Raw genomic sequence first — 11557 nt, 5'->3', positions numbered from 1 at the left:
AGCAAAATAGTAACATCACATCTCTTGGGATATCTCAAATTGAGAAAAGCTTAAGAGTAACCTAATCCATTCTATATAGATTAGCTTACAATTAATAACTAAACATCAATCACTTAGCATAGTTCTATTAATAACTTGCTCAAGTAAGAAATCTCAAATATGTAATCATATATGAATCTCAACTTTGAAATATCATATAAAATCAACCTCTTTAAAGAAAAAATACAAACTTTACATTTTTAGAAATCTCTCAGAGTCTATTTTTATTAGAAAGTTACAAAAATACAATATCTCAAGTGTATATGAAATTATCTCACAAAAGGCAAAATCTGCCACTGAACTTCGCTGCTTCGCGCAGTACATTTCAGAAACTCGTTTGACACATCTAATGGTCTCGGATTTAGCTGAAATTTTGCAGAAACGTACTACTCATGATAAAGTTATTACAGTAAAAATTTCAACTCATTTGGACTATGGGAACATCATTAAAATCATCCCCCAAGACACTGCTCTGCCAAGTTAAAAACTGACATCAATGTATTCTTTGTTTCAATTCAACATATAACTCATACTTTGGCCAAATAAAATGTGTAGACTCAAATACACGATCATAATACATACTAGCATGCTTTAACTTCAAACTTAACTCATGTTTAACACAACAAAGCCAACAAGTTACAACATAACAATTCTTATAACAATTTTCCACACATTAGGGCTGTTCTAATTTCCATATATTTGATAAAATCACATCATAATATATCTACATCCATCAATAAATAGCATATAAACCTTCTTATCTCAAAAGCCCCAATTTTCATTAAACTAACAAACTCAATCTCACATCCTATATGGTGTAAACTCGTAATTTACTCATATATGACATAATTCCAACTCAAGAACACATATATGAGTCCAATTATTCAAGAACATAATCAAAACTCTCAACCTCAAACCTAGGGTTCATACTAACTTGAGTAAACTCGAAATCAAGTAAGAATTAATACAATTAACCACCATAATCATGCTTAGGAACATCAAAAACATAATATATCTCAATATTACAATCATATTTTAACTCTAGCATAAAATCTCCAAATTCTCGAAGAAACCCTAGATTTCAAAACAGAAATTTTCTTCAAGTTAAAATCATAGAGAGATAGAGAATCGAAGAATTCACCTTTTCTTTTAAGGTATTGCAGCTACTACTTGAATTTCTCTTACGGAATTAAATTTGAAAGAAGAAAAAGATGGTTCTGTTCTTGAGGAAGAGAAGTCGACAGCTTAGGAAAAATAAGGGAAATGAGTTTTTCTTAATTCTAATACACATATTTAGTCATCCTTTCTTTATTGAAACTTGTGCACTAATAAAAAAACATTTGGTACCATGTAATTGAGAATTCAAATTGATGCCTGCTCGGCCCACTTAGAATGAAATATATATATACTTTAACCTTAATTTAATAAAAACTATATATATATATATATATATATAATACACTAATTCTATCAACAATTAAATTGGAAAAAATATTTGGATAAATATTCTCCAATTATAAAAATTTGATAGGGCTACTCACATAATACTCTATCAAAGCTATTCACATTCATGAAGATAAAAAAAAAATAAATATTCACATATCATTCACACTATTGATTTAGTAATTAATCTTGATTACTAAATCAATAAACTCAATAATAAGTAATACTCAAATAATTAAATAACATCAGTCACTTCAATTAGTCGAGCAATAAATCGACTAATAATATTTCGTATTTATCACCAATCTCATCTCTGAAAATAATAAAATAATCCCTTTAACTAGGAATTATAAACTTGCTTCCAAGAATGAAAATAATAAAGAATGCAAGAATACTTAATTATTCAAATTATGCAATCACTGAATTAAAAGCTCAGGACATTATAATAATATCTCATCTCATCTCATCTCAGTGATTCTACTTCTCTTTCTTCTGTTAGATAATAGAAAATAGAAAATAATAATAATAATAATAATAATATAAACTGTAGTGAAAATGCCGGGTGTTACACAGACTCTCTTCTCGGTCTCATTCAAAAGTACTCTATGAAACTACTCGATATCTGCTTCCTTTCTTAGCTAGAATAAATTCTAAATTAAATCCGTAGATTTAATTCTTCATAAACCAGAATAAATTCACGACTCAAGAAATAATAATAAAAATAGAAAAATAATTCTATTGTGATTAATAAATAACATGACTTCGCTAAGTCAGTTATGAATCTGAAATGAATAATTATTGGTTTACTCAAAAATTCTCATCGCGGTTTTACTCACGCGAAGTTATCTGGCTTAGTGAAAAAAAATAATAATCCTGCTTCAATTAGAATATAATCTAGTGTCATAAGCTGAATTTAAATCATAAATAATTACTGGGCTTGATTTACTGAAAGATGAAATAATAATTATCGAATTACTGGATTTAAATATAATAAAAGAGCGGGTTGTTACAAGAAACTTTTGAAAGTAATTGCATACTTTGGAATTCTTCTTGAAGAGAAATAGTTTCTTCATGAGTTTTAATAGAAAATGCAGTTTTGAAATCAAATGCATCGATTTGATCCATAGATTCTATTGGTTGTTCAGGAATAGTCCAATTTGAATAATTGTTTGGTATGCCAATCTCACTAGATTGAACAATACCAGAATTATTCGCATTATTATTTTTAGAAAATAGAGTTCTTATTCTAGACGCCATAAATACTGATGAAATTTCTTAGGCTTTAGTGAACCGATTCAATTTTAACAGGGACCACCTAATCGGGACCACCTCACTTGGGCTGACCAAACGAAACAAGGCTGACCAAACCGTTAAATTGATAGACCAAATAAAGCTTTGAAATTAGAAATCCCCTAATTTAGAATAATATCATCATTTTAGTGTAAGAGATGGTGACTAATAAAACTCTTTGTCGTGGTAGATTTGTAATCGAATAATGATTACTCTAATAAATCCTATATTTGATATCCGATTTCTTGCTTTACTAAAATGCGGAGACTCGTAACACAAATCTAAATTAAATTCGCAGATTTAATTTGCTTTAACGAGTCGAAAAAAAAATCCATGACCTAAGTATCAATAATAGATGGAAATAATATTTCCATTTGCAATTAATGTATAACATGACTTTGCTAAGCCAATTATTAAACTGCAAAATAAATTATTGACTGCTTCAATAACTCAATCATTGTCTGTCAATAATTTAATTGCGATTATCTGACGCGAAAACATTTAATTAAAAAATTTGAGCTGAATAAACTGAATACTAAGCATTGAGCTGATATAACTGAAACATGCAATAATTAAATATCACATTTATTGGTCTTAATTATAAAATAAAAGGGCGGCTATTACAATTCCTGCGAATGAATCCACCACCAAGGTATCCACGTGTATGTCGATTCGATGCAGGAACAATTCCAAGTGCACGATTCAATCTTCGACAGCTAGGAAATCTCCGATTGAAACTATAGTGCTCTTTATTGTTTTTGTAAGCCAAAGTCACCTTTTATAAGCCAAAAGAATTGTCTTCCTAAGGGAGCCAATCTTGAATTGTCTTACTAAGGAAGCCAATCTTGAATTATCTTACTTAGTCTAATATTTCAACTAAGGAAGCCAATCTTGAATTGTCTTTCTTAGTCTAATATTTCAACTAATTTCTAAATAATTAAGTGTTATTGGAATATATCATAATCTAGTCCATAATATCTTTCACAATAAATAAATATCGCATTTATTGATCTTAATCATAAATAAAAGAGCGGGCTACTACATAAAAATTATGGGTATTACAATCTCACTCGTCAAGATATAATCGTAGATCTTTTATATAGCAATAGACCCGCGCGGTTCTATACTAAGAGCATCTCCATCGCTAGTGTGAAGCTCAGCTCGAGCTGATACCATGGGAAGGGTGGCGGGCTGACGTGCCGATGCGACTCGAGCGCAGCAGAGCCCATCACGTGGGCTGTAATAGCCGCCATTTTTCTTTATTTTTTGATATTTTATATATATTAATTATTTAGTAGAAATTTAAAACTTTTGAAATTTTCTAAATTAGGTGTCACGACCGGCCCTAATTAAGGATAATTAAGCCTGGAAATCGTGACTAATGGAGGGAGATTAGAAGCGGGGTAGAAAGGGGATAATCAAACAAGGAAGGATCGCATTTCATCATTAAACAAAGGGATATTTATAATATAACAGAAGTTTAGTCGTATAGACTCAATAACTAGTAAGTTCAGATATCTCTGACTTAGCCAAATAAACATAAAACTTCTGAGTACGCAGCGGAATATGATTCTGATTACATGTATGAAGACATGTAACCCTAGAGTTCATTAACACATAATAAGACAAAAGAATCCCGCTCGTCACTTCATCACCATCGGCAGCTACTCAACCTGCACATTTAGAAATATATGCAGGGCTTGAGTACAAAAGTACTCAGTGGGCACGTATGCCTAAGTATAAAATACATGCTTCAAAACTGTAAATTGTCATGCCATAATTAAACAGTACAGCAAGGGAGTTTTTCGCTAAAAGGCCCAAGCTTACTAAATTCATTTGTGATTCTTAAAGTTCGACTGCAGTCTAAGTTCTCTTGTAATCTATCATATCTGGAACTTTGTGCCGGAGAGGTGGCCACCTCTCACGGTCACTTGACCGGCCAACCCGCTAGATGACTCACGGTCACTGGTGTACACTAGTCCTGGCAGGATAGCTATCAACTGCTCAGGACCCGAATTCGATTGCATAATAAAAGTCACATCAGATAGATATCATACTGAAATTTAAATATTTTATGGCAAGACAATATTTGAAATAACTTCAATTAATTTAGTCATGAAATAACTTGCTTGAACGTAACATTTAAACTCATTTGATATATATGAAAGTAATGCCCACCTGTTAGAAACTTTTTGTGGTACAGTAGCTCCTTGACTGATTATTAATCTCGTGCTTGACCTTTATTACGAGAATATAAATAAGATATTGCCCGAGTAAAATCCTCAAATAATGAGAATACAGAATTAATTATGCATGATCTTTATGCATGATTTATTACTCCGAGATGATATTAGAGAATTACTACTATTAATCCTCACTATCGGATCAAATAAATACCAACTAGGTTTCATCTTGCGTGGTTGAGTAATTAACTAAAATAATCCGTTCGCTTCAGGTGTTCTAATCCGCCAATTAAATAAACCCCATTCCTCGTAGTCAATAGAAAATAAATAATACTTCAACTTATTCGCTTTATAACTTCATAATTAATCGGGCTTAATAAATAGGAACAAGTAATGTTATAAGATTAAATAATTAAAAGGCTCAACATAAGGCAGCCTAATAATTAATTAAACAAATATGGGCTTGATTTAAATAAATCGTGGCATTCCAATAATTAAATTGAAAAGTTTAGTTGGAGTAATTCATGGACTCAAGTAATTAAAAAAATTTTAGGGCCCAGTTGAATAAATAACCAAGGCCTAAAGAAAATAATTAGGAGGCCCAATCGGAATAAAATAACAAAGCCCAATGAATTAGTTAAATTAGGCCCAATGAATTAAACTAAAGCCCAAGCAAAATAATTGAATTAGGCCCAATTATAATAAATACAACAAGGCCCAAAAATAAATAATAAAGCAAGGCCCATTTCTTCTAAAATTAGTCGGCCCATTCGAAATAAAAGAAAAGGCCCAAACAAATGAAATATGAAAGCCCAAACTTAAATAAAAGGAAGCCCAAAATTATTAAAATAAAATCAAGCCCACTCTCTCTCTCTTCTCAAAACTCTCGGTCCTCTCTCTCTTCAAGGAGCCGATGCTCCTTCTTCTTCAAAGCCTACGCTCGGCCACCTCTCAAATCCGGCCGGCTTCCTCCTCCTCGGCCGATCCGCGGCCATCTGCTTCGGTTGGCTTCGACCGGCGACGAGTCTTACCCCGGCGCCGTTCTCTCTCTGTTCTTCAGTTCACCCGTGGAACCCAAAATCGAGCCCTAGAATCTAGAACACCGCTGCTGCTCCTTCGCCCGGAATCCGGCGATTCAGCCGGCGTTAGCCGCATTCATCTCTCCCCTCGTCTCAACCATGAAGGGGAAGCAAAGCCTTAATTCTCCCCTGAAGTTTCAAACCGGGTTTTCTCCTCCAAATCCGATCGGTCTTCCTTCCCCGGCGTCGTCCCTTCTCGGTTCAGCCACGTTGCTGCTGGTCCAGAATCGGCGAGGGTCGTCGTGAGGTCGGGAGTCGTCTGCCTTTCACCGCGCCGCTGCTGTCCTTGGACCGTTGCTGCTGCGCACAAGTCTCAGCTCGTCACCGGGCAGCTGCTGTTCGGGGCCCTGATGAGGTTGGGCGAGTTCGCCCTGTCCCGACCGTCGTCGTCGTCATCATCGGCAGTTGGGGCTCGGCAGTTGCCTTGGGCAGTCGGCCCTTCCCTCCCTTAAAGCTAAGTCTAATCTCTCTCTCCAATTCAAACGCTTATCTAGTTTCTGAGGGTGTGAGTTCTTGTGATTGCTACTCTGGAGTGTAGTGAAAGTGAAGCATGTAAAATCTTCTGTTGTAAAGTATTTCCTATTGTACAGCATATCTTGACTATATCGTGTAGATGAACTATGATTATGCTAAGCATGGATGTGAACTGAATTGCATATTCAAGATAGTAGAATACCTTGAATATTTTCGAGCTGATGGGTGGCTGTTGAAGTTCGAATAGTTTGTGAAATGACTGAAATGAATTGGTCTTATGTTAATGCAGGTGAACTTGATAAAAAAATGAATATTGAGGCCAAGCCTTACCTTGAGATTTTAGCAGAATGAATTGGGATTGCTCTTCGATATTTTTCGGTGAAGTGAAGTGAGATTGAGAGCTGTTTGTTGGCTGGGTTTGATACTAATAGTTCATTGGCGCATACATGAGTGTGGTGGGGGAAAAAAAAACATAATGATAGTGGTGTATAGAAGTTGGGGAACAAAGTTTAATGGAAAGAAAAAGAGAAGAAAAAGAAAGGAAAAAAAAATGTAGAGGAGAATTATTAATGTATTTTCTCTGACTCGGTGATTCTGTAACTGTAATAAAATACTGGCTTCGATTCTGCTTGATATTGTATTTACATAAATCTCGATTTCGACATGTGATATATCCCTAAAATCGATAAGTTATAAAATGAATCTAAATTAAATCCGTAGATTTAATTTGTTCGTTGTCTTGATATTTAAATTAAATCCGCAGATTTAATTAACTTCTTGAGTCGGAAATAATTCACGACCTGAGTAAAAATAAAATCATATTCCATCTCGCTTAAATAAATAACGTGACTTTGCTAAGTCAGTTATAACTCTAAAATAATATCATTGACTGCTTTAACAATATAAATTCAGGATCATAAGCTGAATTCATATCAGAATAATATCCGTTTTCATTCACTGATGAACAAAAATACACACTCACTACTGGATTTAAAATATATAAAAGAGCGGGTCACTACATACTACCCCTCTTAACAAAAATTTCGTCCCGAAATTTGCATATTTCTTCTAAAACAGTTCGGGGTATTTATCCTTCATTTTGTCTTCAAGCTCCCACGTGGCTTCCTCTTGTCCGTGGTGTCTCCATAAGACTTTCACTGATGTGATTGCCTTATTCCTGAGTTGTTGTACTTTTCGATCTAGAATGGCCTCTGGTCTCTCTTCATAACTCAAGTCTGGGCAAAGGATCATCTCTTCTTGGTGGATTATGTGCTTTGGATCGAAAACGTATTTTCTGAGTTGTGATACGTGGAAAACATTGTGAACATTTCCAAAACTTGGCGGTAATGCCAACCTATAGGCTACTGGGCCTATTCTTTCCAAAATCTCATAAGGTCCTACGAATCGGGGCCTAAGTTTTCCCTTGACACCAAACCTAGTTATTCCCTTGGTAGGAGATACCTTTAGGAAGACCTTGTCTCCTATTTCAAACTGTAATTTGGTTCGGCGTGCATCAGCGTAAGATTTCTGTCTATCTTGCGCCTCCTTTATTCGCCCTCTGATTTGGCGGACTATCTCAACCATCTCATTTACCATGTCTGGTCCTAAAACTTTTCTCTCACCCACTTCATCCCAATAAAGTGGTGATCTACATTTTCTTCCATACAATGCCTCATATGGTGCCATATCGATAGTCGCCTGGTAACTGTTATTATAGGCAAATTCAATCAACGGCAGCACTACTTCCCAACTTCCACCTCTATCTAACACCACTGTTCTCAACATATCTTCGAGGGTCTGAATTGTCCTTTCAGACTGCCCATCTGTCTGCGGGTGGAAGGCGGTGCTGAAATTTAACCTCGTGCCTAACTCCTTCTGTAAGCTCATCCAAAATCTAGAAGTAAATTTTGAGTCTCGGTCTGAAGTGATCGACACTGGTACACCGTGTAAGCGTACAATCTCTCGAACATACAACTGAGCTAGCTTGTCTGATCCATGTGTGATCGGTATTGGTATAAAATGAGCACATTTTGTGAGTCGATCCACTATTACCCAAATGGCAGTGTTTCCTTTCTTTGTTTTGGGCAAACTGGTCACAAAATCCATTGCTATGTGCTCCCACTTCCATTCTGGGATTTCCAACGGTTGTAGTTTTCCATATGGCCTTTGATGTAAGGCCTTCACCTGTTGGCATGCTAGGCATTTCTCCACAAATGACGCTATGTCTCTCTTCATTCCTTCCCACCAAAAGTGTTTCTTTAGGTCCTGATACATCTTAGTACTGCCTGGGTGGGCAGTATAAGGGGTATCGTGAGCCTCACTCATGATTTTATCCTTAAGCTCATCATCGTGGGGGATGCATATTCTTCCTTCAAAGAGGATAACATTATCTGATGCTTCTTGATAATTCTTGACGCCTCCTTTTCTTACTGCTTCCCGTAGTTTTTCCATCTTCCCGTCTTTTCTTTGTGCTTCTACGATCATCTTCCTCAAGTTAGGTACTGTTGCCACAACGCTTGCTATCGTCCCTGGTGGTTTAACCACTTCTATGCTCATTTTATTAAATTCCCTTATGAGCACCGTCTCTCGAGTGATGAGAGCTCCCAATTTAGATTGGGTCTTACGACTCAATGCATCAGCCACTACGTTGGCCTTGCCTGGGTGGTAGTTAATACCGCAGTCATAGTCTTTCACTAGTTCGAGCCATCTCCTCTGTCTCATGTTGAGGTCCTTTTGCTCGAAAAAGTATTTCAGGCTTTTATGATCTGTGAATATTTCACACCTAACTCCATATAGGTGGTGCCTCCAAATCTTCAGCGCATGCACCACTGCAGCTAACTCCAGATCATGAGTCGGGTAATTCAGTTCATGTGGCCTAAGCTGTCGTGACGCATATGCTATCACTCTTCCTTCTTGCATCAGCACGCAACCAAGTCCATTTTTGGACGCGTCTGTGTAGATCATGTATTCCTTATCAGCTGTTGGGACGGCTAACACTGGTGCCGTAGTTAACTTCTCCTTAAGTTCTTGGAAGCTCTTCTCGCACTCCTCTGTCCAAGAAAATTTTATTCCCTTCCTGAGTAGTTGCGTCATTGGCCTTGCAATTTTGGAAAATCCTTCCATAAACCTCCTATAGTAACCTGCCAATCCTAAGAAACTTCTTATCTCATTAGGGTTAGTAGGCGATTTCCATTCGTGCACTGCTTGCACTTTTTCAGGGTCCACTTTAATCCCTTCTGATGATACAATATGTCCTAAAAACGTGACTTCGCTGAGCCAAAACTCACACTTGCTAAATTTGGCATAAAGGCGCTCTGTCCTCAACGTTTCTAGAACAATTCTCAGATGTTCCTCATGGTCTTTATCGTTCTTCGAGTAGATCAGGATGTCATCTATGAATACCAAGACAAATTTGTCTAAATACGGATGGAACACTCGATTCATGAGGTCCATGAACACGGCTGGCGCATTAGTTAGCCCGAATGGCACAACTACAAATTCGTAGTGGCCATACCTAGTTCGAAATGCCGTCTTAGGTACGTCTTCTGGTCGAATCTTCAGCTGGTGATAACCAGACCGCAAATCAATCTTCGAGAACACGCTTGCTCCCTTGAGCTGGTCGAAGAGGTCATCTATCCTTGGTAAAGGATATTTGTTCTTCAGTGTCACTTTGTTCAGTTCCCTGTAGTCTATGCACATTCGCAATGTGCCATCCTTTTTCTTCACAAAAAGTACAGGTGCACCCCAAGGTGATACACTTGGCCTAATGAATCCAAGTTCCAAAAGTTCTTGCAGTTGTATTTTGAGTTCTTCCAACTCTTTAGGAGCCATCCGGTATGGTGCCTTCGAAATGGGAGCTGCCCCGGGCTCCAAATCAATGGTAAACTCAATTGGTCTGTCCGGTGGTGGCCCTGGTAGAATCTCTGGAAATACATCTGAAAAGTCCCGTACAATTGCTACATCTTCTATACTCTTTTCAGTACCCAGTTCTCCGTGCAAGTATACGAGGTAAGCTGGGTATCCCTTCTTCATCATTTTCGTTGCTTGTAGGGCGGAGATGATCATCTTTCTTCTTCCCATACTAATTCCGTGGAAATGTGACGGCTCCCTTCCTGGGGGTCGAAATGATATCCGTCTTTCGTTACAAAGGATGGTGGCATAGTTCTCGGCTAGCCAGTCCATTCCTAGGATTATGTCCACATCTCCCATCGGTATAACATAGGAGTTGTTCACTACAATCTTGTGTGACCCTATGTTCAGTTCTAAGTTCAAGCACACATGATCTACTGTCGTCATTCCTCCTATAGGTGATGATATACTCAACTCCTGGTCAGCTCTTTCCATTTTAAGTTTTAATGTATCAACACATGTACTTGAAATGAAAGTATGCGATGCGCCCGTATCAAATAGAAGTACAACAGGAGTATTGAGTAGCATGCCCATACCTGCCAGGTTTCCCTGGTTGTTCTCGGGCTGCTTCTGCCTCATAGCATAGGCTCTAGCATGACGAGGTTTTTCATGTTGTTTCTGTTGTCGCTGCTGTTGTTGGCGGGCCTGTTGCTGATACTGTTGTTGAGGTTGTGGTTGGTACTGTAGCTGTTGGTGCTGCTGTGGCTGCTGATACTGTGGTTGCTGCCTTGGGTATGGTTGGGGCAAAACTTGAATTGCTCGCAGATGCGGAGCCTGGATAGGTGGGTTTGGCCTTGAACTCGTTCCATGTTGCTTATTCGGGCACCGGTTTGCATAGTGCCCCTTCTGGTTACAGATATAGCAACTATCACTGCCGGCCTTACAGATTCCCACATGATTTTTGTTACATTTGGGGCAATGTGGGGCCCTCTGTTGGTTATTTTCCATCTGTTTCGGTGCACTCTGACCTCCATAGCCCTGTGACTGGAAGACCCGTCCCTGCCATGGCCTCTTCTCGCTTTGGTTCGGGTTACTGTTGTCCCATCTCCTCTTCCCTTTGAAATTCTGATTATGATTTTGATCATGTAGAGGTGCTGGAGCAGGTACAGTTGCAAGTCTTTCTCCTGGCATGGCTGCCTC

Source organism: Salvia miltiorrhiza, unplaced genomic scaffold (genome assembly GCF_028751815.1).
Source record: "Salvia miltiorrhiza cultivar Shanhuang (shh) unplaced genomic scaffold, IMPLAD_Smil_shh fragScaff_scaffold_67:::fragment_3, whole genome shotgun sequence".
Taxonomy (NCBI): Eukaryota; Viridiplantae; Streptophyta; class Magnoliopsida; order Lamiales; family Lamiaceae; genus Salvia; species Salvia miltiorrhiza.
Note: the sequence above shows the minus strand (reverse complement) of the source record.